General features: G+C 40.8%; 1 protein-coding gene across 15 annotated transcripts in view; it reads left to right on the top strand.

Annotated features, from left to right (window-relative positions):
• Pde4d (phosphodiesterase 4D) overlaps nt 1-27,194 on the top strand; it is a 1,451,136-nt gene that overhangs the window by 1,158,848 nt on the left and 265,094 nt on the right. The window lies entirely within an intron of this gene.

The following is a 27,194-nucleotide window of genomic DNA, read 5'->3' as shown; positions in this document are numbered from 1 at the left end:
TCCGGTTGGCTCTAGCCAAACAGCTTGGGCTTAAGATGTGCCAAAAAAAAAAAAAAATCTGGCAAAGGGATCATTTATTTTTCTCAAGGACAAATATGCAATTGACTGGATTCCTCAAAGCAATTTGTGAAGGTGAAAGAAAGTCCACTGTCCACCTTTCATGACCCTGAACGTATAATGAGATAATTGGTTGGAAAGTGCTTTTTAGAAATAGAGTGCAATCACAAGTCACTTTTCTTCGCTCTTTCAGTACCTGAAGAGAATGTCAAACAGAGAGAGCCAAGCATGTACTCGGGTCCTACATGGGAGGACTTTGTTTTGTCACTTAACACAGCTCTCTGCAAAGGGTAGAGTTCAGACTCATTCCACTGCTTCACCTCGCCTCTCCTTGGGAACTCCAGCATTGACACTGCTTTTCTTTGTTCTCCCACGACGTGCTTGCAATACTTCCAAGATGTGATGTGGATGCGAGCATCTGTGTTATTGGTTTTGGCAATTACATAATGCCTACTACGTGCCAGCACCAATCTCATGTTACATAAATACTAAGTCATTTAATCCTCAAGGCAAACATGTGAGTGATGTGTTATTATTGCCCCCACTTTACGAATGTCTGAACAAGCATATAAAGGTCCAATGATATGCCTCAAATCACATAGCAAGTGAATGACCTTTTCAACGTGAACTCCTTCTAGTCTGTCTCAGCCCGTGCAGCAAACGTTAAGCATCAGCGTCTTGTATACTATGCTCTGCTATCTCTACTGCAAATACACTGTTTTCATTGTCTATACTTCCTCTTGGTTTTCACTGGATTTCAGTTCCTAAGAGGCTCATCTGGTGATTATAGACAAAATGTTTTTTTTTTCATTTGCAGATTCTTTATAAGTTGCAAATGTGTGCTTCTTATCATTTGATCTTCTTACCAACCATGAAAATACTAATAGCTTTATCTTCTGACTACAAAGACTTAAGAAGCTTGTAGTAATCCTGACACTAGAAAGTCCCTGGCTTTTTTTTTGGGGGGGGTAAAGTTTAGCACTCTTCCTAGCGTATCAGATTGGTTCATCATTTCTTTCCTGCAAAATATAGAATAAAATTGAAAAATTTAAGAACTCCAGTACAATTTCGGAAGCATTTTTAAAAGAAATATTTAAAACAATTAGAGACAGACCAAAGTAACAGGAGAATGTGCTTGCATTGAGAGCAAGCCTCTTTAAGTGAACACATGCAGCCATCACGGTTCCATTTCTCATTTCTTGGCCTGCCCAATCTGAGCACCTTTGACAGCAAAGTCCTAGGTGTCCTTCTGCTCTGTGGTATGGCCTTTTACAGCTAGCTCATTTGCAGTGGTTCATCGCTTTTCCACAGGCTTCCCTCAGTCCTAGAAGCTGTGTTGCTTGCAAATCTCAGAGAGGACAAAGATGGCTTTAATGCAGATTCACAGTGCACTTTCTATTGGTCAGAAGAGTAGAGTATATTTAGCTGCAGGGTTTTGCATGGGCATTTACATTTCTGCTTTAAAAATTATAGTCTCTCTCTCTCTCTCTCTCTCTCTCTCTCTCTCTCTCTCTCTCTCTCTCTCTTCAATACTTCATTCAAAGCCAGCTTTGTATGTACATGTATGCATATGTATGAATTTTACTTTCTGTCTTAACATGTGAGACTGCAGTTGAGCACAATAGTCATGTGTGCATTCTTTAATTGCTCGGTGTTCCCAAGAATAATGGATAATGCTAAATGCAGTAGAAGGAGTGTAGATGTAAAATTATATCACCACAGGTTCTGGCACATGGGAGATTATCTGGGAATATTTAGGAATCTGAAATGAACTGCCTTTCATTATATCCATGATTTGAAATTAGGGATGGTATAAAGGCATTAAATGTATAGGAACTGGAAAAAAATGGCAATCAGCTTGCCCTCTGAATTTCTGTTTTTAGATGAAGCAGTGGGGGAGGGGGGAAGCAATGCTTTTTCCAACATCAGATATCTTACATGCTTCTTTTTATCATACAACATATGTTGGTGATCACCCATATGCCATATCTGCTGCACAGAGCATCATATGAGAGGTGGATCACGTGAGCTGGCAGAAGATCTGACTCAGGATTACCCAATGCCAATATAATGCATACTCCATATGCAGTTTTAAATTGCCTCATAGGCCACATTTTAAAAACATCTTTAAAATGTGAAATTAATTTTAAAAATAGACCTTAAGTTTGTCCTAAGCAAATATTAGCATTTCAACAAATATATCAATAATAAATAGAAGTTGATTAATTAATTTTAAGTTAATATAAAATTATTAGTTATCATGTATTCCTCTTTAGTTCTTTCAAAATCAGACTGTTTATTATATTTTGGATACCTCTCAATTTGTATTATATGTGTTTCATGTACTGAATGTTTTCCATGTCTGTTAGATGATGTGGTGTTAGAATCACAGTAGAAAAAAAAGATCATGCACTTTAAATCTTCAGAATTTTACTACTTATATTTAAAGTCTGATTTCAGTGTAAAAGAACAAGTTTAGGCCACATCTCTCTGAATTATAGAATAAACAAAGCTTCAAGTTATTGGCTCAGATGGCCCTAGATAAAACTTCTACCAAACTTTCAAGGAAGAAATACCTTCTGCCTACCCAAACATCTTATTTTGCAAGATGATTTTGTGTGTGTGTGTGTGTGTGTGTGTGTGTGTGTGTGTGTGTGTGTCCCTTTGCAGCATAAAAGATGAACTATTAACCAACTTAAAAAATATTACCAAACAGCCATCTTGGTTTTCCACGTAATTGTCTTTTATCTATTTTTCTGTGTCATTTGCTTATTGATTTTGTGTCTGTGTGTGTACATATGCATGCCACAGAGGTCAGAGGGCAATTTTCAGGTATCAGTTCTCTATTTCATCAATGTGGGGCCTGAGGGTTGAACTCAGATTTTCAGCCTTGACAGTGTCTTTACCTGTCGAATGGCTGGGCCACTGCACAGGCTGATGTCTTTCCTTTGTTTATGCAAATGAAGAGTTGGTTCTATGGACACAGAGAACGCACTGTTATTCAACAGACTGCCCTTTAGGTCATCCTTGAGAGATACTTAATATCAAACGCAGGAAAACCAGAGTACAGAAAGGATTTGTGTGCCTGGCTGCTCTTCAAATACCCGTTTCTCATACGTTCTACAGAAGCAAAAAGGCCACTGTGTCCGTTAGAGTTCAGTTCCATGAAAAGTTAATGGCATTGTGGGTTCAACTCACATCTTGACCCTCCCTTGAATAATTGCACAGAGTTTAGAAAAGATGTACTGCTGCGTTCTTCCAGTTTAAGATCCCTAGCTTTTGAAACAGAACCAGAGCTGAGGAGGAGAGGAACAGCAGAGAGTAGTACACAGAAATCACTGATATTGGCCACATTTCTGGTGGCCTCTGAGTTTACATCTAATTCTGCATTTAATTCATAAGTCCCGGACCATATATCCAAAGACTACTGTTGCCATTCCTTGAAGCTGAGTGGGATTTGCCAATGATACCACATTAAGAAAGCTTTCTGACTGCTTAGTTAGTATATACCACGCAGCCCTCTGAGTTAAGGTCTTAGTCATCTGGCAGTTCTAAGTTCAAGTCTAAGTTCTTATCCATATCAGTGAAGTCAGAAGGATAGACTCTTCACGCCCCCCCACACACACACATGGGTAAATGTTTGTGGCCATAAGCAGCAGAAAACTGGAACATCACTGACCTTTAGCGGCCAGTGCTTGGTGAAGACTCAGCCCTTTCTGGTTTGCTCTCCATAAGTGATGCTGAGTTTTCTGCCTATTCCCCTATCATCTTAAGGTATATGCCCCAGGTAAGTGATTTGTGGTAACTTGCATGAGAATGCTCTCCATAGGCTCACATATTTGAATGCTTCATCCCCAGTTGGTAGAACCTAGAACCGCTTGGGAAGGATTAGGAGGTGTGGTCTTAGAGGAGGTGTATCAACAGGGGTGGGGTCTGAGATTTCAAAAGCTCACACCATTCTCTCTCTCTCTCTCTCTCTCTCTCTCTCTCTCTCTCTCTCTCTCTCTCTCTCTCTGCCTTATGCGAGTAGATCAGATGTAAGCTGTCAGCTATTGCTCCTATGCCATGCTGGCCTACCTTCCCACTACCCACACTAATGGTCATGGGCCCTAACTCTCTGACACTGTAAGCAAGCTCCTGGACTAAATACTTTTATAAGTTGCCTTGTTCATGGTATCCCTTCACAGCAATAGAAAAGTAAAAAAAAAAAAAGACACCTCACAAATCACTATGGTCAGCAGAAAAACAATACTTTTTTTCTTCTTGTCTGCTTTTAGTATAGAAAAAGCCCTTTCCTGGGCAACTCTCCCTGGTCAGTTAGTTCCCTTCAAATAATTTGCCCAATTTTCACACCCGCCAACATCTTAGGCAGTCACTGATATGAGATGATATCTCCTTGAGAAGCTGTGAGAGCTTTCCACATAGAAGTTGGGGCTGAGGCTGGCCTCCCATACCTAGCCACAAACATATGCAGATGTTTACATCACACTGAGCTTCTGGGGCTCTTGCTGGGGGTACAGATTAAGTTACAAGTCAAATTGCCATACATTGTGCTGTAGGGAAGCACCTAGATGCAGGACTACCAGTATACTCGGAGAAGCATCTGACTCAGTTTCCCAGGGATAAGGGGGCAGGAGAGGGTCCGAGTTAACTTCTAAAGAAGACATTACTTGGCCTGGTTTGTAGAGCAAGGGGAGAGAGCCAAGAGATATAGGATGAAGGTGGTAAGCAAAGTATTAGGGAGTCTGAGAAGAAGAAGAAGAAACATAGCGATCTGGGGTGATACAGAAAATTTAATTCGCCTTAAGTTACAGAGTACAGTGGTCAGAGATGGAAGGACCAGTCAGAAATAAGGCTTGGGGAGCAAAGTGCGGATCACAAAAGGTCTCATAATTCCTAGAGCCAATGAAAGGTGGAAAGCATCCAGCGGCACCATACATAGTTTACAAAAGTATTTTTGTCTGCCGTGGGGAATTGGACTCCCAGTAGTCAAAGCCACAGACAGGGAGAAACTGGGAGAATTGATTACAGCTAAAATGGCGAGGTGTCTTAAGCTAGTGTCCGTGAGGCTGGAGAGGCAGGGGTGGTGTCACAGGGCTTTCAGGGTTTCAGGGAAATGGGGCTGGCTACTTGGAGAGGAGAGACTGAGGGATCAGTCCACTCGGACGTCTGGCTGAGATACTAGGGAGATGGCGATGGCATTTTTAGAGGTAGGCTATCCACATGATGACCAGTTTATAGGTGGATTGATTTGAACTGTACAACCTAAGTGGGAGGGTCTATTCTGTCTGGAATTGAGGGTGATAGCTTGCTTCTGGGAGCACACTTCTATATTTGGTGACATAATAAATGGTAAATGATAGAAGAGTAGTACCAGGCACACTAGAATTTGCTATTAAAAATATAAGCAAAGCAAGAGGGCCACGCAGTGTTTAAAGAACAAAGGAAAAAAGCAGTGGAATCTGAAGTTCTTTGTTAAAAATACAAAGTCTAGAAAAAAATTCATCCTAAGTGAGGTAACCCAGACTTGGAAAGACAAACATGGTATGTACTCACTCATAAGTGGATATTAACTGTAAAATAAAGGATAATAGTGCTGCAATCCACAGACCCATAAGGGCTAGGTAACAAGGAGGGCCCAATGGGGGGGGCACATGGCTCTACCTGGGAAGGGGAAATAGAGGCGATCTCCTGGGTGGACGGGAGGCGAGTGGGCATGGGAACTTGAGGAACTGGGTTGAGGGGTGGTGGGCAGAGGGGAACACTGCTGAGAGAGATGACTGGAGCGGGGGAGTGGGGGGGGTCTTTACAGAGCCAGGTAGAAGCCTGATGTAAAGGAAACTTCCCCAAGTCTACAAGGATGGCCTCAGATAAGATTGCTGGCAGCAGTGGGTGCATAGCCGGGAACTGGCCATCCCCTGTGATCTGATTAGTGACCGCCCTGGTTGTCAGCAGAGAGCCTTCATCTAGTGACTGATGGAGGCAGATTCAGAGACACTGGGCCCAGGGAGTCCTGCTGAGGAGAGGGAGAAAGGATTGTAGGAACCAGGGGAGTCAGGAACTTCACAGGAAAACCCACAGAAACCACTAGCCTGGTTCATGGGAATTCAGAGTCAGAACCAACAACCAGGGAGCCTGTGTATATGTGCGTATTATGTAGCTTGGTCTTTTTGTGACGCTCCTAGCAATGGAAACGGGGGCTGTCCCTGGTGCTTTGACTGGCTCTGGGAAACCTACTCCTTGTGCTGGATTGCCTTGCCCAGCCTGAATACAGGGGAGGTGCTTGGTCTTGTGGTAGCTTGATATGCCATGCTTTGCAGAAGCCCATGGGAGGCCAGCCCCTTTCTAAGAGAGCAATTAGGGAGTAGGGGTGAATTGAGGGCAGGAGAAAGGAAGGAGGGGAGTTGGATGGAAGGAATGGGAGGAGAGGATGAGGATGGAGGGAAGACTGTGGTCTGGATGTAAGATAAATAAATTAATTAATAATAAAAAATAGAAAAAACACAGATACTAATTCTAGTGGAGTCTCACATACAAAGATTAAAAAGTGGGAACAGAAGAGAATGGGGTTTCATTGTTACTCATTAGGATACAGAATTGAGAAACAATAAGGAGTAGCTTGCTAGGACAAGTTTGAATATATAAATAATGTAGAAATTCGGTGGACTAGTTGAATTGAAACAATTTAAACACGTTTCCTACATTGCTCTTTAATTGTGAGATGTGCTAGTCTGTTTTATAAAGCCATTGCTTTAGGAATGCTGCACAGGAAACAACTTTAAAATGTTCAGTAGCGTGCAAGAATAAACGTTGGTTCCTCCCTCTTAGGCCTGGGGGAGGAGGCAGCTTTATCTCCCACTACAGGTTGCTGTCATGTCTTCCCTTGGAGATTTCCTTCTCAGACTATCTATCTATGAGCATATTTTTGTCATAATACTTGGCAACTCTGAGTGGCAGGCGAGGCTCTTGATACCGCAAAAGACCACAGCCTAGAACAGGTCATATTGTTTATGCCCACATGCTATTAGCTATTAAAACAATATGGCCAGGCCCCGTGTCATTGAGGAAGGAATTGGGGCATAGAGAGATGGTTACTTTTTGCTAAACAATAGTACAATTACATAACAATGGGCTAGACGCCATCAGATTTGACCTATGAGCTATAGAGCTTTGGGTACCTCTTGGTTCCTAACTACAGTGATCAATGCACTTTATGTCAATCAATATCACAATCTCAGAAGAGGGACATTGCTTTCTGCTCCAAACTTCAGTTAGTCTCCACAGGCATGGCTGCCCAATAAGCCGGTCACTGGGTTAACTGGTCAGAATAGGAACTGCAGATTTTGGAGCATTTTGTGTTCATAATTACTTGTGTTTGGTCTCATGGAGCAATAGGAGTCCGTGTCCCCAGGTTCTACTTGAGGTTGGTGTTACATCTTTTTTGTTGTTGTTGTTGTTGTTTGTTTGTTTTTTTTGTTTTTTGAGACAGGGTTTCTCTGTGTAGTTTTGGTGCCTGTCCTGGATCTCGCTCTGTAGACCAGGCTGGCCTTGAACTTACAGAGATCTTCCTGGCTCTGCCTCCCGAGTACTGGGATTAAAGATGCGTGCCACCACCGCCCAGCTGGTGCTGCATCTTGTCCCCATACTACTAATAGTGATCGTAACTAAAACAGTAAAAAGGATTGAACTGTTTTCCTAATTATATAGTTTGAGGGGCTTCTTCCCAAAAGCCCAGCACATTTAGTGGAGATGGAGCAGGTCTTTGGGCTGATTATTATACCAATATTGTATCTTAATTATTTCTGTGAGTGAGCCCCACAGAGGCTAATGCAGTCCCCAGTGTCGCATGACTGAGTTACACATCTGAGAACTCAGAACCTCAAATCACATTGCCTCCAAATAATAAACTGATGATTATATAAAAGCGAGAAATGTATATCTGAATCAAAGATGTACGGCTATGATATATCAAACCAGTGTACATATTTTCAAACTCAAATAATCTCATGGTGCTTGGGTACAGTGTGTTTGGACACACATGAATATACTGTGACTCAGGAGACAGTTTTATAGTATGACAGCAGTGACATGGTCACATCACGCTCAAGGACATCCTGCTTCTACATCCTTCCCAAATTTCACTTAGCACTTTTTGTCATTCCATGCTGGACTTAGATGCTGTTGCAATGGGTAGTGACTTGGGGAGGATTCAGACAGTGAAGGAAGATGTACCCCTCCAAGCATCCATAGCTCCCTTCACATTATTACTTAGCCGTGTCAGCACCAAATTCTTTTAAGGATCAGTTTCCAACTCTATCATTTTCTTAATGTTGAAGGAGATATTTGAGAACAGATAAAAATAACAGAGTGAGCCAGGTGGTGGTGGTGCACGCCTTTAACCCCAGCACTTGGGAGACAGAGGCAGGCAGATCTCTGTGAATTTGAGGCCAGGCTGGTCTACAGAGTGAGATCCAGGACAGGCACCAAAACTACACAGAGAAACCCTGTCTCAAAAAAACCCCAAAATAATAATAATAATAATAATAATAATAATAATAATAATAATAATAACAGAGCGAGTACAAAAGCATGAAGCCTGGCAAAACTAGATTTTGATTACTCCTTTACAAATGCTGCTGGGACCCTTACATATTAGATATCATAGGGGTCATCCCTGAGGAATCCGATCCAACCCATGAGCACATATATACCTTGTTCATATTAGGCAGCAGATTGGAGATTGTATCACTACCATGTCATGGGAAGAAAGCTCTGATGGAGGCAGTTTCAGTGTCTTCTATTGAGAAGAAGATATGAGTTAAGAAACATGACACAAACCTCATGCAAACCCACACAGGTGCAGACTTAGAAAGCTAGTGCAGAAAGGGATTAAGAAAGAGGGGATGAAACCCTGAAAGATGCACGGTAGGTGGGATGATAGACAAATGGAGTTCAATCTGGCTTAGCATGAATGCCCTTACACTCTGTGTTTCAATCATGGGTAAAGTGCTTTTCTGCGTCTGATATGGGCTGTGTCATTGGAGAAACAGGCTTTGGAAATTTACCTTTACTCTATTTTATTTGCTACAAACAGATTTATCAATTGAAAAAAAAATCCACATAAATCAAACCTTGCCTTCACATGCAGATTGTTATCCATAAGGTCCATAAATAAAAATGTTTTATATTTTAATAAAGATGTCTATTTTGACATATTGATGGTTCTAGACTAAAAGTCAAATGATACCCTAGGAGTTTTACCTATATTAATTTACTTAGGTGATTTGGTTAGTATTGGTTCTTATTCTCATTTCTAATTATTGAGTTTACCTACACATTTGCATACACACACACACATTTCTACAGCTGGTAGCCTAGCTACTAGAACCCTGGCGAATGAGCACGAGAGCACAATATTGGCCAGAGACTCAGAGAGGTGTAGCTGGAATGTGACCAGGGCCATCCTAGCATTGTAAGTGACTGACGACAGATGAGGTGGCTGCTCCTCTGACCCTCAGCAAGCAGCTTCGCTTCACTGCTTCAAAAGCGGTGTGGAGAGTTTTAGTCTCCTGTTTTGTGAATCTCCTGTTTCCTGTAGAATTGACACAGGCGTTATCAGGCACCTCCCACCTGCATTTGGAAAAATACATTTCCAGAGCTGGTCTTCTATGGAAAATTTAAAGCCCTTGAAATACTCTTTACAGCATTTGTAGGAACTAATACAGAACGGAATACTCTATTGCTTCTCCCGACGGAAATGTTTACCGTGTCATGTATTACAAACACATAGGACTGGAAAAATGGCTTAGCTCTTAAAGGTTAAAACTCACAACCAAAAAGATGGACATACTCAATACAAAGATTGGACTCTATCTGACTGCAACTAGAAGTCCCCTGACAGGTATTAGAAACGTCTTTTAAAGAGATTTATCTGAGATTTCTCGGACACAAATATACAAGTAGGATTATGGCTGGATTTTCCATAGCACCTATCCAAAGCCAAGGGTAGCTAATGTCATTTCCATGATTTTCTCACTATTGATGGAAAATTCCTGTCAGCTGAGCCAGAGTCTACAGACTGTGAGCAAATGTCTGTTTCCTTGCCACAACTGAGTGTGTGACACTCTTTTCAGTTGGTGAAATCACCATGAAAGGTCAGGAGATTCAAGTTACAGGCGTGACAGGATCCAGTCGCTTCTTAAGTATTACACCAGGAGGGTAGATATTTCCTGAACGTAACACGAAACTAGAATTTGTATTTTCAGAGCTTTGAGTCAAACCCAACCCAATTTTTTTAAGATTATTTTCCCTTGGGGGAGTATACTTTAAAACAATGAAAAAGATAAATATGGAAATGGCAGGAATGTAGTGACAGAGCCCAGCATCCCTGTGATGAACAGCCCGTCCTTCTTTATATTAGGAATGCTTGGAGAAGAGGAGCGTGGGATTCAAAATAAATATCTGTCATATTTGATAACCTGTTCTTTTGCCTGTGTATGTTATCTTAACTAATGGTTGCCTAAAATGACATAAAAGCTGTTTTTTTTTTTATATTGTCTTCTCAAGACAAAGGGGAAAGCATTTCCTGAGTGTCTCATTACAATAAATAATTAGAAAAAAATTGTTTGCATAAAAATTGAGTCACAATGCATGACACCAGCAAACACTGTCTGTAAATAAAAAATGTTGAGTTTAGATAGTTATTTGTAGTTTCATTGTGAGTTCTAAGAATGCATTCATAAATTAGGGAAGAATAAATAAAAGCAAAATCATTTTGCTTCTATTTCTACCACACTAACACAGTTATGTTTACTGTTCTCCATAGCCCTTTATACATTCTTCTGTATCTGTACGTTATATTTTATGAATCTTGAATGTGTGAACAAGTTTTCTCCTTTCAGAACCTTTTTATTATTTTCTTCAATAGATTCTTTGATATATTTGTGACAGTTTTAGCCTAACTCTGTAGTATAAACTACAGTAATAGATACAAAGACATCTTTGTCTTTATAAACAAATCAAAGTGAGTACATAGAGCTATGTAATTTTAAATAATTACTGCATGCTTTTCCCCAGTGAGTTTCTTATCCTTCTAATTGGAAAAGCACCTGTCTCTCAGCATGTGGTTTGATTAAATTGTTCCACTGTTTTCTACCTCACTCTTCTCATATGTAAAAGGTAGGTAACATACATAGCATATAATGGATGACTAGGTAGGTGTCAATACCAACTGAATCTCAAACTTCCTGATTTGAAACAATAAAAGGACTGATTTTCAACAATTCACTCCACTTATTGTAAACAATGTTATAATTATAAAAGTGCCTTTTCAGGAAATTAAGCATCCATCTATTAGGAATCCATCTCTTACTCTCCCATTCAACAAAACTCAATTATTCAGGCTAGCTGTGCATAAAAACAGCTGTCTTTTAAAGCCCCCCCCCTCCTGACATTTTCATACATGCAGATGATGGACTTTGTACCTATTCATCACTGCCTCTCCTGTTTTCCTGCCTCCTACCTGGTCTTGTTCAACAGCCACCTTCCTGTCTTCTTGTCTTTTCCCAAAGCCTACATTGTGCATAGGAGAGAAAATGTGATTTGTTTTTCTGGGTCCGGCTTATCTCACTTAGCATTAATAATCTTCAGTTTTATTCATTTTCCTGAAAATGGCCATGATTACATTCCAATTTTGGCTGAAGAAAGCAACATTGTTGCCTGTGTACTACATCTCTTTTATCTCTAGTCAGTTGAAGCACATCTAGGACGGCTCCATATATTGTCTATTATGAATCATGTTGGGGTAAACATGGATGTTTGTATCACTTTGACTTACAATCATTCAGGTGTATACCCAGGACTCATACAGCTGGATCATATGATAATTATTAATTTTTTGAGAGGCCTCCATGCTGACTGCCATGTGGTTGTAGCAATTTACATTCCTATCAGCAATGTATAAAGGTAAGCATGTATCCTTTTTCCCAGCATCCTTTCCTGCTGTTGTCCTTTGTCTTGATAGCTACTAACTGGAGTGAGGTAGGTTGTCACCATAGTTTTGATGAGCCTTCCTGCAATGGCTAAAGACGTAGGACAATTTTCATACATCTACTGTGTATCTGCATTTAGAAGACTTGCCCTTAAAGGAAGTAAGACTGGCGACAAATAAAATTCCGAACATTGTTTCATCTCCCTGACTTCCAAGACATGGAGACCACACAGCACAAGCATGTGTGTCCTCTGAGCAATGACCAAGTCAACTGTTACTACAAAGGGCCTGTGATGATTTAAAGGCAGGATGAACAGTGTATCATAGTCCAGGCTGCTTCTAGCTCTGAGAATATTAAGCATCTTGACCTCAGGAGACCTGTGTGAAAAAAAAAAAAAATTAAGGGAAATGCCTTGGGCAGCTTTAGAGTTTTTCATTTCCTCCAGGCAATGCACTGCCTGCCCTTGTCTCTCACCATCTCCACGTATACCTTTGTGTAGTCTTCCTGCAGGTTCACCTCCTGTGTCTGGAAAGCTCAGTTCTCACACAGGGAACAAAAATGTTTTAAGTCATTTTTTGCATATAAAAGCTGAGGCAGCCGGGCATCATTTATCTCCATTTGCCTGATGGAGCTGTAGCCCTCTGTTAGACCACTCTGCCTGTGATTTCCAATGTCTTGAAAGCGTAGACATGTAAAATGGTATAGGCCTGAAATATATGTGCTTACTGAAGGCTATTGAGGAAGCCTGCTAGTCCCTGCCTAAAATGACTATCTAAGTACAGCAGTGCGCTAATTGATTTTGATAATGGGTTGAAAAAAAGTAAGCTAGCCTCCCTCCCACAAACTGAAGGCGGCAGATAACACTTGCATACGTGCATTGTTGGCCTTATCTACTGAGGGCTGTGAATGCAGTGGCTCTATAAAGGACCTTCCAAACCCCTTCCTTGGCAGGGTGTCTCTTTTCTTACCAGGGGTGCCACCAAGCCCTGGGCAATGGTATCCCAACACCTAGGCAGTATCAGAAACATCATCTTTGGCTCAGCTGTGTACCGCTGTCTAGAAGCAGCTGGTATGTGGTCTGCAAATGTCACCAGCTACTATATCTCAAGTTATCACCACGGAGTGACAGCTGAAGGAAGTGATACATGCCTTTGTACTGAGGCCACAACCAGTGTCTCTTGAGTGACCACAGTCTAGCACCCAGCATAGACTTGGAAATACTCCACTGAGGCAGGAAGGCAGGGCTTGAATCTGGCATGAGCTGAGCCCCCCAAAAAAACGTGCATAAGGACAAGTTTTCTCATTTCTCCACTCCTGTCCATGTATAAGGCAGCAGAAATTTTCATGCTGCTGAAGAGAGCAGGTGTCCTGTACTTACCATGGCGTGGTTGCCTCAGTTGGGCTCAGTGCCAAGTTTACAACAGTCAGCAACTGAATTTGATAATGGTTTCTTTCCTCCCCCCACAACTGGAACTAACACCAATCACATCTAGAGTTCACTGTGCAGTTGGGCCATTGTTGAGGTCACGGGCTGCTTTAATCCATCACCTAGCCATAGCCTCTTCCACTTCCGCGTGGACCAAGATGCTCCCCTGACTTTTAGCCATGTGAGAACACTTTATACACACATGAAGAAGAATACAACAAAAATAAACTCAAGCTTTATGCCAGCCTTTTGTAACTGCTCTAAGATATGGTTGTCTACAGATATGCTGGGCACAAGCCCAGAGATATGATTGGATTTGTCTGAATCATTTGTATCTTCCCTGTCCTCAGTTCAAATCCAGAGTACAGCTGCAGCAACTTTCTCTACCACACAATCATGATCTAAATGATCACTATAACACAGAGAAGTACATTTCATGTTCTAAGGCTGAGGAATTTTAGTTGAAATATTTTAAAAGAATTCAGTTTTGGTGACCATAGACTATATATCAAAGCACGTCATTTTTAAATTTCACTTTATGGTCACACTGATTCTAAATCAGCAGTTTGCCAATTGGTTGTCAAAGCCCCATAAAACCAAAATGATACGCACTCATAACACTGAAATTTAAACCATTATACTTGTATACCTCTTATCAGGCATTTAGTAGTTTTCTGTTTTCTTGTTTTGTTTATTTAGGGTTTTTTTGGTTTATTTTTCTCTTTTTGGTTGGGGAGTGTTGGAGTTATAGTTATTGATTGAACCCAGGGACTCATATGTATTATGCATACCCTCTACCACTGAGCCAACCTCCCCGGACCAAGCCTAGAAATATTTAAAATCTTCTAAGAGGCTCTCACATTTCTCTGCCACTCTCCTTCAAACAATGTCATAGCTCTACTTAGGAAAATAAAGGTCAAAATCACACCAAAATATCTGTGTCCCAACCTGGCCTCTCCCAATTTCACAATCGGCTTCTTCCTGCTTATTGGTTGAGAGGACAAGAAAACAGGCAAAGGGTTCTTTATTGGCCTAGAACAAATGAAAGAAATCTGTCCTCTTTTTTTTTTTTTTTTTTTTTTTGCTTGCTGTAAACGACTGGCAATTTAAGAACCACACTCCCATATCTGGATTCGATACTGTTGATCAATAATTGATTTAGCAAACCTACGACACCCATGAAAATGCCCCATTATTTTGTTTTGCTCACACCAAGTAATACAGGGTTTATGTAAACAACTTCCTTACCATACTTAGCTATGTGGGTGTTACAGACCTTACCACCAGGCTCCCTCTCCCCTTGTTTACTATAAACTCTCTAAAGTAAATACTTCCCCTTTTGATTATCTTAGCCATAGTGACCTATAAGCATTCAGTCTGTTGTTTCCCACATTCCAATCTCATCAGATCCCCCTGCTGCACTTAGAAAAGGCCCTGAAGGGTTAAGCCATCCAATTACATCTAATCACATCTGGCCCTGCATTGGATTTTAGGGAGAATAAAGGAAAATGAGAAGCTAATCTAGCTACTGCACAGGCGGGCAGAAAGACTCCGGTTAGCAACTCCAGAATGTTTTCTTTGAATTGTCATATGGTAGCTGACATCGCCCACCGAAGTAAATTTAATCTTGTTTGGAAAATGCTGTGTGTGTGTGTGTGTGTGTGTGTGTGTGTGTGTGTGTGTGTGTGTATGTGTGTGTTTCTGATCACCCCTGGTAAGAGCCCCCAGGTTAATACTTGGTAACATCAGTATATTCCTTGTGTAGTGGGAGACCATAGTCCCCAGGAGTTAAACTGGCCCTCTTCAAACATCACTTTGAAGCTGTAAAATAAGGAATAGTCCCAAGTACCTCACAAAGGAACTTCAGATAAAGCGCCAAATGGGTAGGAGGTGTTCAATAAATGTTTTTCCTTCTGCCTCATCTGGTTAAACCCAACCAAATTGCTCATTCAACTAGTTACTCAGGTTGTTGGCTAATGATTAGTGAGACAGTAGCAATAAGGGATTTTTAAAATCAAGATCCCGTCTACTGGGAGTAGGCACCAATTTTGTCAGAGTTCGTTCTCTGACTCAAAAATTTTCTCCTGGAAAGCCTGAAATGTTAACAATTACAATTAATCCCACCGTGCTACATTATTGCTTCTCATTATATCTATCATTAAAACACAAAATGTTAAAAGAGTAGCTAAACATGAGCTCACCGATGCATTAGCTACTCCCCACAAATGAATGTCTTAAAGAGGAATAAAATAGCCATCTGCATTTTAGACAGTGATTAAAAGAAGCAGGTAACACAGCTATCCCCCGCCCCAACCCCCAATTATTTTCTTTGGCTTTCACAGAATCTGTCAGGCAGTGTGTTTGGAATTTTGAATTAAAGCACCACTCAAAACAGAAAAATCTCATCATTGCTTCACAAATGGGAAAAGCTGGCCATGTTGGTCTGTTATACCCAGATAAAAGGGTGGATTAAATATCAGCTGCCTTGACTGAGCTTTGTATTTTCAGTGTGTCCCAGTGCCATCGGGCCTGATCTTTCAGACACCAAGGACAAACATGAATCAGTGTCTATTGTCATTCTGAACCTGTTTGGGTTCTCCACACTCACACTCTGTCTCCTCATCCCCTCCCTGTCCTGGCATTACTTCTAAGATAGAGGCTACGGAAGGGAGGGAGCAGGAAGAACATGGGCTCTGAAGGCACGGTCATTGTAACAATCATCATCGACACTACACGAGAGGGCATGATGTTGGCTACATTTTTGATTGGCAGGTACAAGGTGGGACATACCAAGGTTATCTGAAAGTGGAACCTTCATCAAATAGCTCTGAACCTTACAACCAATGGCCTGGAGTTTCCTAGTTCATACCACCATGTGTTACCCCATGTCCAGCGAGGGCCATAGGCAACTTAGGTGTATGGGAGATGCCTGGATACCTTAGAATCAGGGTAATCAGGGTTGGGGGATTAAATGAAGACATGTCTATCAAACACCTGTCTAGGTAGTTCCAGATCAAGAAGGCTATGCCTCTGACTTCACATGGTGCCGTGGGCCAACACGACACATGACACTTAGTCAACATCCCATAGGGCTTCCATTTACTGCAGATTCCTGTGTGTGTTCCCTGTATCTCTAGGACAAGAGTGAGACGCTGAGCTATACATAGTCTTTTGTCAAAGTAAAACTGAAGGTTATTAAACACATTCATCAGTTACAGAAAGATAAGTTGGCTAAAGGCATCACAGAGTGGCTCTTGGCAAATAACAGATCACCAACTGAAAATCTTTATAATATTCTGTGCCTCTGTGTTAGACTTTTAGTCCCACCTGAAAGGGGAGTTCATAGAAAGTGACTATTTTTAATTTTGTAACTTCTGTTTAACCTTTTTTTTTTAATCAATGTTTGTCATTTTCTACCCATATCTAAAAAGTTCTGGGCTTCTTGAGTAACTTTCAGTGGTAAATAAATCTGAAAATATCTAGTAGATATAAGCCCTCAAGCAAATGCTTTGAAACTCTTAATGAAAGTCCCAGATCCCACTTTTAATGTTTCTCTAACTGCCCCTGGTCCTCAGTCCTAGAGATACACAGGAAAAGTTTCTTCTGGAACAATGTGATTTCTTAAGGCAGCATCATCACACTACAGCGGTGATTGATTTTATTTACTTCAGAGTTCTGTTGATTGAACCAAAGGAAGGTCTTGCCTTATTTATTTTATTTTATTAAAGATTTATATTTTATTAATTCGTGTGTGTGTGTGTGTGTGTGTGTGAATGAGAGAGAGAGAAAGAGAGAGAGAGAGAGAGAGAGAGAGAGAGAGAGAGAGAGAGAGGAGAGAGAGAGAGAGAGAGAGAGAGAGAGAGAGAGAGAGAGAGAGAGAGAGAGAGAGTCAATTGCTTAAGGAAGCCAAAAGGGAGTATCAAATCCCCTGGAACTGGAATCATAGGTGGCTGCGAGCTGACATGTGGATGTTGGGAACCTAACTCAGGTCTTCTGGAAGTGCAGCAGAGTCTCTTAATCACTGAATCATCTATCTAGACTTGTTATGTCTCCTGTAACAGTAAGAGTTAACAGAGCTCTGAAGGCTTTGGCTGTGTCCACTTTTTTTTTCAACTATTCTATCTACGTTATCTAATTTAATTCTAAAACATCCTAGTTTCATAAATGTTGTAACTGAGGAGACTGAGGCATGCAGAATAAGTGTTGTGGCTGAGGTAGGAGCAAAAGTAGGTAGTGTTGATCTTGGTAGTATAACCCTAAAGTGTTTATAACCACTATCTAATAATGCTTTCTTGGTAGTGCTAAGAGTATTAGATCCAGTCATTCAACTTGAGCTGTGTGTGTTTATTTAAAATAGAAAAATAAGAGTCGCATTATCTCACCATTTAAGAAACTGGACAGGTCCATCAGTTTATACAAGTCCAAAAGCACCATTCACATTGTGGTTCATGCTGGCAGTACACCCTAAGACCGTGTAATATGTACCTCAAATATGAAGTGGACCTGCTAAATGCTTCCTCACACAAAGCACCTTTTACTTTTATTTCATAAGTGAAACTGGCTGTACCCCAAAACAATTTCAATTTAGATTTCTCCTCATTCTTAGAATCCAAGATCAACAGTAAATGTCCCCCAAATAATTTTAATCATTCCAGGACTGCTACAATGTTCTGTGGAGTGAATTAAATCCACTTCAGTCATTTCTCCCTCCCTCCCTCCCAACTCCCTCCCTCGTTCCCTCCCTCACTTCCTTCCTTTCTTCTTCCCTCCCCCTTCTCTCCCCCTTCCTCCTTCCTTTCTTCCTTCCTTCCCCAACCTACCCAACAAAAATTGAGGACTAGTATTCTCAGAAAACCGGTCTCAAGTCAGGGACCGATTGCTTGCAGGTACAAACAACTTTACTACCCCTGGGTTGTGGAGCCCATGGTGACCTTTCCATGCTACTGCTGAGCTCATTATGAAAGAGTGACTCACAGTCATCCAGTGGAATGCACCTGTGACCCCACAGCCAAAGTGCCTTCAGTGGTGTGTGCTTCCCATTGAGTAAGGAGAGCCACTCAGGCATTGAAATCTGACCTCATGGTCTACCTGCGCTGTGCCCGGCCCTTTTACAGGAAGACAAGAACACATTTGCGTCACCAAAGCCATAGTCTTTCCATTGTAGAGCAGATTTGTTAAGAACAACAACAAAAAAAAAAAAGAAAGAAAGAAAAAAAAGAAAAACATTGACCATCCCAACTTCTGTGGAATATCTTGGATCATTCAAAAACAATACATTCCCTTTGTCTTCAGAAAGCAAAGTTCACTACAAAGAAAGCTATTGACCATATCCAATGAGCAGCTGAGCTGAATGGGGGGAGTGAGTTTTAATCTCTGGCAGCAGCGTTTGCTTTGTTCCATCTTTTCTTTGTGCTTCCTTTTCTCTTAGTGCAGTAAGAACATAACCCTAGTTGAGGACTGCATCCCTGAGACTGAGTGATGCTGGGTGGTTATCCTGCTATACTGGTCCTTTCTTAAGGACTCAGCCTGGGAGGCCACCCACCAAATTCAGGTTTCTCAGTTCACAAGCCAGTTGATAAATATTTTAAAGGAGGATTTACTAAAAACCTCTTTTATGTGGCTGTTCAACATCCCAAATATGAATACTTGATACTTTGATCTTGCAATCTCCTGTGTTCAGTTTTATGAATCAGTAAGAGGAAGAGAGGAGAGGGAGGCAGGGAGAGGAGGGGGAGGCAGGGGTGGGGGGAGGGACAGAGGCAGGAGAAAAGAAGGAAAGAAAAGAGGAAGGAAGGAAGCAAACAAGGAGGGAGAGAAGGAAGGAAGGAAGGAGGGAGGGAGGGAGGGAGGGAGGGAGGGAGGGAGGGAGGGAGGGAGGGGAGGAAAGGAAGGAAGGAAGGAAGGAAGGAAGGAAGGAAGGAAGGAAGGAAGGAAGGAAGGAAGGAAGGAAGGAAGGAAGGAAGGAAGGGGTTACAGTTGCTGGTTATGGGATCTCATGATTGCGAGCCCAGCTGTTTCTCCGAGGCCTTGTGAGCACCATAAGTTTGAAGACAGGCTACAGAATGGCTTATAAACAAGCAAAAAGTTCTTAAGGACAACAGTATCTTCTGACTCTCAGAAGTAAGAGCCACCGCTTAACATTTTCTGTAAATTATCCATAATACAAAGGCAAGCCCCCACCCAGTGAATACCTTTCCTTAACCTCATTGGCTAAGGTAACTCAAATGCATTGACTTGGCAGAGAAGCACTACCTAGAAACAGTCCAAACGTCTCCTGCCATGAAAAACACCTCACACCAGAGCTGCTTTCCCTTACCCACCCTCATGGATCTTGTTATCCTCAACAGCCACTGTAGATCTCAAAGCCTACATCCCATGATCTTTCCATTGGCCTGTAAAGACTATTTGGAAAGGTGGGGGGGTGGGGGGGTGCTGAATTCAGCAGCTCCAAAAATATAGAAAGAAAACTGCAAAACTGACATGGAAGTTTCATTAAGTGTTCAAAGCATAACATTCTGTCGACTGCAATAATTGAAAGCGAGTAAATCATAAAAGTTTTATGATTTGCTTTTGAATAAGGACTTGGGGGATGATGACTTTTTCATCTTACAAATATCCTCAGAAAAGCCAGATGACTGAAAAGGAGCCAGGGCTGCCCATAGTTATATGTATCCAGTGGTAGCCACAGGATTTAAAAACAAAATTAAATAGTCCAGACTATTTTATTACAGCAGAAATAATGCATGACAGGGGAGAAGGAACCTATTTTAATCTATGGGGAACAATATGTATGGAGCTCACAGTGGTGTCCAAGCCTGAGCTCCTCCTCATTTGTAAATTGTGATTTAAAAAATGGCTTCTATTGTATGTCTTAAAAAATGACTGCACGTTGATAATAATTTGCAGTTACCCTAAGGTGATCCTTAAGAAAAAGGTTAATGAACCATTCTCTGAGAAGCCGGAGAGTCAATAAAGGAAGCAGTTTCTGTCCTGGAGGAATCCGGCTCACTGCAGAAATGTCAGCTAAAAAGGAGGCTTGAATTCCACGGCTGGGTAGGAGGATGCCTTCATACACGCTCTCCATATGGAATAACACTCTGCCCTGAAAATAGCATTTGGCTTTATTTCTTCTTTTAGTTTTCCATGAAGAAACTTGGCCAAGTGCCATATTTGAGCTTCAGCTTTCCTGCAGACAGAGCAGAGAGAGCAGCAGCTTTAAGAAGCCAGCAGACACACCAGAGCAATTTGTCTGAAGACCGCAGTTCTGTGATGTTTGTGGGTTTTTAGAGTCCACTGAACACTTGGAATGAACAGTCTGCCTTTCTGCCCAGAAGAGCACAGACTGATAGACAAGGTCAGGTTAAATAGTGTCTACATCGGCTTTCCCAGCCTGTTTCCCAAAGCTATCTGCACAAATAAGCAAACATCTAAACACACTGTAAATACGCTAGACTCGTGGACAATGCTTAGAAATAGAATGGAAAGTTCGTCATTTTAATGGAACAATCAACAGAAAACATCTTTTTTAAAAAGTTGTACTGAATAGCACATTCATTTATGTACAAACTGTCTGGTATGACAAAGCTTGGAAGTTTAGATTTCTGCGATAGAAATAATTTTTAATAATTTTAATATCAAACACACCAAAGAAAACTAGGGCAGGGATCCTAACTTTATCTAGATACCATTTTTATCTAAGACTCACTTAATTTCACATTCAGTATTCCCAGATAGTACACTATATCTTGTACTACTTTGCTAATTATGAACTACCTTGGCTAAAATTAAGAACTACAAACTTAAAATTACTTTTCCGTTGAGATGCCACATACTGTAATATTTGGATATTCATCCTGAGGTCCAAGTTTTCCTCAGGTTGAACATGGCCTTGGCAACTGAGTTTAAGTTTCACCTTGAGCATGGCCTTTAACAATGTATAGACTTCAGCTGTCTGAGTGATTTGGTAGCAGAAATACTAGCGCCAAGCTCATTGATCAGTCATGGGGTAGATAAGAGACTGAACCTAGCCAGCATCTTGCCCTGATCCTGGTCAGCACAGGACAAGCAGGGTTCCTCTGTAGCCTTTGGCTCGCTTTCTCTAGAATGACAAGGCTCACATTCTGCCCTGGTTCTTCCATTCACCTCTTTGGGGAAGTACTGCATGTCTACCATGTTCTGTGGAAGTTGATGGAAACACAAGCATGCTAATCCAAGAACACTTACTTATTAGTGGCTCCAGGTAGGATTGGAGAACATTGACTGGGATGCAGGCTCTCCACCACAGAGACACAGACCTCATTCACAGGCGAATAGAGGACTGATGGGGACATATTCTCCCACACTCACTTAACCCCTTCTCCATCATCCTTCAAGGGAAGGACTTCATGAAAAAAGTATTCCTTTGAGTTGAGCTTCCAAAAGATCCCTATTGCTATCTTGGATGAATGGCACATTGCAGAATGGCTTCCCCAGATTAAAGTTATCTCTTCTAAATACTCTGAAAGAAACTTTCCTTTCTTAAGAGTGACACTGTGATCAGGTACGTGATGTTCAGACCCTGCCCTACACTTTCCTATTGCTTTGAGTAGATGTTTTATCTCTCGTAAGGGTATTGTAGGGTCTCTATTTTGGTGGGCACACGCACGCACACATGCACGCGCGCACACACACACACACACCCACACACAGTGGCTGAAGCAACTTTTAGGAATAGAGGTTTTAGAAGCTTAATTCCAGCCATGAAGCAAATGCTGCAAAAGGACAGAGGAAGGGAACTTGTAAAAGGCTTATCCTCCCCCTGGTGACCAAGGGTTTGTTCTGTTGTTGAATAAACATGAGAACCAGATACTGTAGTAGTTACTCTGAATACAGAAGTCAATAAACAATCCTGGTTTTGGGGAACTCCCAGCATTCCTTGGGACAGATCCTGTTAACATCAGTTCCTTAGTTCCCAATGAATAGCGAGGTCAAATAAAGATAACTTAGTGATTCTGAAGTGGATAAGCACTCCCAAAGGAGTGTATCCCTGGTATCTGGGGGAGGAGAGTCTGGAGTTAATTCCTGAGGAAGAATAGAGGTAACAGCCAGAAGGCTAATCCTGCCAGAGCAGGGCAAACACACCTCTGAAAGGGGGGAGGGGGACCAGCTTGTGCATCAACCTGACCGAATCTCTAAGTGTGAGGTGGCTATTTTCCAGAAACATTCATTCAAAATTTATGTCGGGTGAGGCTGGATGATGGTAGCCACATAGTAGAACTTTTAGATTCATACACAAAGGGGGATAAAAGTAGCATTCTGAGAAATATTGCACTTTTTTTTTTTTTTGTATTTTCGAGATATGGTTTCTCTGCGTAACAGCCCTGGCTGTCCTGGGACTCACTCCTAGACCAGGCTGGCCTCAAACTCACAGAGATCAGCCTGCCTCTGCCTCCCAAGTGCTAGGATTAAAGACGGGTGCCACCACCATCCAGACCCACATTTTTTCTAATTGGAAAATTTAATGTATTCTTTGTGTCTTTGAAAGAGAGCTTAATTTTGGAAATAAACTTTTGATGTAGAAGAAACAGGAAAACTATACATGATGGATTCTATAAAGGTATAGATACCTTTATATCAACTTATATCAACTAAGATAAAAACATAAGATAATGATTTTAATCCAAACACTAATACAAGTATTTGTGTGAAATAGTAGCGCATACTTTAAAGTTTTAAACCTGCTTTCCCCCAAATCGCATTGGTTCTTCTTTTCAAACATATTTTTAATACCAAGTACGATTCAACTGAGTATATGTCAAGCAGTGTGTTAAAGTGAGAGAAAGTTAGACAGTTCTTGAGATAAACAACCGATGATCGGAAGAGTTTGACATTAGACCCAGACAGCCTGACTCCGCGTCTTTTTTCTTACCTGATGCTACAGACTCTTTCTAATTGCTAAACATTATCTCAAAGAGCAGATGCTGTATGTCAGAGAAAACTTACTTGTAATGTGTGGCAAGGGATGAGCGGACCATACTCATGTGCCACTTCTCTTGACGAGAACAGGGAGATGTTACCAAAGAAAGGAATTACAGAGCTCTGAAGGAAGTTTCGTTTCTAAGGTTTTGTTCATTACTTATCGCTTGAAGTGTTGCATTATCATTAAAACGCCTTTGGGCAGTTTTGGCAGGTTATTTTTCAAACCCTGTTTGAATAAAAACCATAAATTTTCTCACAGTGTTAGAAAGGAGGGGCCCCATTTGTAACAATAATCTATAACCTAAATACAAATATATATTTATATTATTCTGACATATATTCTACTTAATATGTATTGTTTTGGCTTTATACTCTGGAATTGGCATCAGGAGTTACAAATCACTTGATCAAACATAGAAGACCCTGGGCTCAGAATGGGTGAAGTTACAATATGATTATCATAGTATGTGCTGAAAATGCACATATTTAAACAATAGCAGAAAAGGCATGTGTGTGTGTTAAAATACTAAGTATTGGTCAAGACAAAGATGTTTCATCTTCAAAGTCAATCAAATAATCGGTAGAGGATTAGTGAAAACTGACTCTGAGATCCCATCCACCACTAGAGCTTAGGTTTTATTATTCCACTCCTAATATTTATTAGTCAAATTTCTAGAAACAAAAAGAAGAGATGATAGTTGCCAGGGCCTAGGAGAAAAGGTATTAGAAAGCTATTATTTAATGGGCACAAATATTCACTTAGCAAAGCGACTTGTGGAGATGGATAGTGAAGATGGGCGACACAGTGGTGTAGATGTATATAACACCACTGAACAGTGTACATAGGAAAGTTAAACTGTAAATAGTAATAAAAATTTACTACCAAGGAACTAGAAAGGTAGCCCAAGAATTAAGAGCACTTGCTATTCTTCATAGGGACCCATGTTCGGTTCCTAGCACCCACATCAGACAGCTCACAACCATCTGTAACTCCAGCTCCAGTGCATCCAACACCTCTGCCCTCTACAGATACCAGCACCCCCTTGCACAAACCCACATGCAAATGCATTCACTCGTGCATAATTAAAAATAATAAAAAATAAAATCTTTCAAACATTTGCTGTTTAACTAAACTTGAGATCTCAATATAGCTGTGTGATAAAGAAAAGTTTAACTTACTTAAGCCTCGGTAGACATAGTAATGACTTCCTTCTAAGATGAAGCTTATGTGGTTGTAACTTTTTACAGTAGAAAATAGGCTTTGCTTTCCTAGTTTTGCTCTAAAAAAATCAATCAAAGTAATAACTAGTTAGTGGCCCCCAAAAACAAAACAACAAAAATGGACACTATGTCTTTGAGAAAGCTAGGAGATGTCTGTAATTCCTAGCCAGTGGGTTTTGTGTGTGTGTGTGTGTGTGTGTGTGTGTGTGTGTGTGTGTGTGTGTGTGTGTGTGTGTATGTGTGTGTGTGTGCACCCACGCACATGAGGAAATGGCCAATGACATAACCAAATAAAGGGGGAACACAATAAGGCTGAGTTACCCCCAATACTGCAAATGAACCTTGGAAGATGTTTGATTTAGAAAAATAGAGGATGTGTGGATGGATGTGTAATAGGCACTAGTCTGCAAACCCTCACCCTTTCTCAGCATGGTGAGTTAAATTACCTCTCATTTCAGGGAGGACAGATTCAAGGCTACTAGACCAAGGAAGCAATGTACCCTTGCAAAGAGAAGGGATAAATGATGTCCTCAAATGCATCACTGGTATCTCCAGAACCATCTCCTCCCACACAAGAAACATTTATAAGTAGGTATAGATCCTCCTCTAGAAAAATAGGACAACATCTAAAAGAAAAGTCTCACAAATAATGACACAGGAGGAGGCTGTGGCTATCAGTACATGTACACACACACACACACACACACACACACACACACACACACACACACACACACACACCATGGAGAAAAGTTTTATGATAAGATATAACTAGCTCAATTTTTTCAGCAAATTATTGGTTGGTTTTTGTGCATGAAACTAATTTTTGTCTCCTTTGAAGGGTTGTGATGAGTCTTTAAGAATATATACTACCACTGGGTGGTGGTGGTGTATGCCTTTAGTCACAGCACTCAGGAGGCAGAGGCAAGTGGATCTTTGCGAATTCAAGGCCAGCCTTGTCTACAGAGCTAGTTCCAGGACAGCCAAGGCTAAAAAGAGAAACCTTGTTGTCTCAAAAAAACAAAAAATAGGGGGAAAAAAGAATATATACTACCTAAAACATAAATATATGAAGTATAACATGCTGAGCATTGAGGGGGAAATTAATATGTAACAGGGATAACTTTATAAAATGACAAATGTGGCACATGCCTTTAATCCCAGCACTTGGGAGGCAGAGCCAGGCGGATCTCCGTGAGTTCGAGGCCAGCTTGGGCTGCCAAGTGAGTTCCAGGAAAGGCACAAAGCTACACAGGGAAAGCCTGTCTCGAAAAAACAAACAAACAAACAAACAAACAAACAAACAAATGACATTTTATGAAAGAAACAAGCAATCTAAAAGTAGCCTTCAAAATATAATATTCTGGGATTCCTAGGAACTTGATAATTTAGGAATCTCTTGCAACTCAAAATTCCCCTCCACAAAAGGAAAATGACATGGTACTTCTCAATAACAAGGAAATGTTGCAAGAGTTCAAAGTGACTTGTTCATCAAGGTTCAGACACAGTGTAAAATACCAGGAAACTGTAAAAACGGATATCCATGGTCATTTTTCCTCAAGAGTTGACTTGACGCATTTGTAGTTCAGAACTTAAGTACCTGAGACGGGCTTGAATATTTAGCTTGTAATATGGTTCTGCCACATCTACGCTTGACAGTTTGGAAAGCGGTTGGTGTCTATTACAATCTGAAAGTAGAAGTATACTGGGAAGGGAGAAGACTAGGTGATAGGCTGGGTATTGTAAAGTTAAGATTACCTGAGAAAAAACTAGGTTGTGTGGTAAAAATCCCTCCTGAATGCCTCGTTTAGCTGGTGTCAGTTATTGTCTCATATTTAATTCATGTGATGGACAAATGTCACTTTCACCAACTACGCTTACTAACTAAATGATTAGAGAGCTAAATCATATCTGCAGAGACATCCAGTATACTGCAATGCAGATTTCCCTGGAGAGTTGTTGCACTGCATTGTGGGTCCTAGTAGCTGTATTCAAGAGATATTAGGTAATTTAAAAATAATATTTTTCTGTGAATATTCAACTGTATTTTGGAAAAAACATAAGCAGTATATCAAACCATTTTCAGAATAGTTATAAAATTACTTTCTAAATTTAGCTTGAATTCAAAAAATGAGTCAGTATCGATTCAAATATCAGTTATGATATAGGTAGATTGTTAATATGGAGGAAACTGGCAGTGTCCAAATGAATGAAATTTGAGGAACATCATATTACATGATTATTTCATTCAACAAAATATAGATGGAGGGACCCATTAAGTATTCCCACCTGTAGTTATCCAACAAAGGGCAGTTTCAAGTAATTAGAAGGCAATCAATCTACATAACACTATGCAGCCAAGTAGATCAGAGAAGTGGAGACATGGTAGCTTCTCATCCACTGTGACTCCTTCACACTCTGTGGACAAAGGCATGAGCTTCACAAGGTCCAGTTCTCCACACCCAGACATCCTTACCAACCTGTCCATCATCACACATTGTATAAAACGGGGATGTTGTATCCCCTTGATTTGGAGCAGACAC

Source organism: Peromyscus maniculatus, chromosome 15, assembly GCF_049852395.1.
Source record: "Peromyscus maniculatus bairdii isolate BWxNUB_F1_BW_parent chromosome 15, HU_Pman_BW_mat_3.1, whole genome shotgun sequence".
In the NCBI taxonomy this organism is placed as follows: domain Eukaryota; kingdom Metazoa; phylum Chordata; class Mammalia; order Rodentia; family Cricetidae; genus Peromyscus; species Peromyscus maniculatus.
The sequence above is the reverse complement of the archived record's forward strand: the minus strand, read 5'-3'. Positions and strand labels throughout refer to the sequence as shown.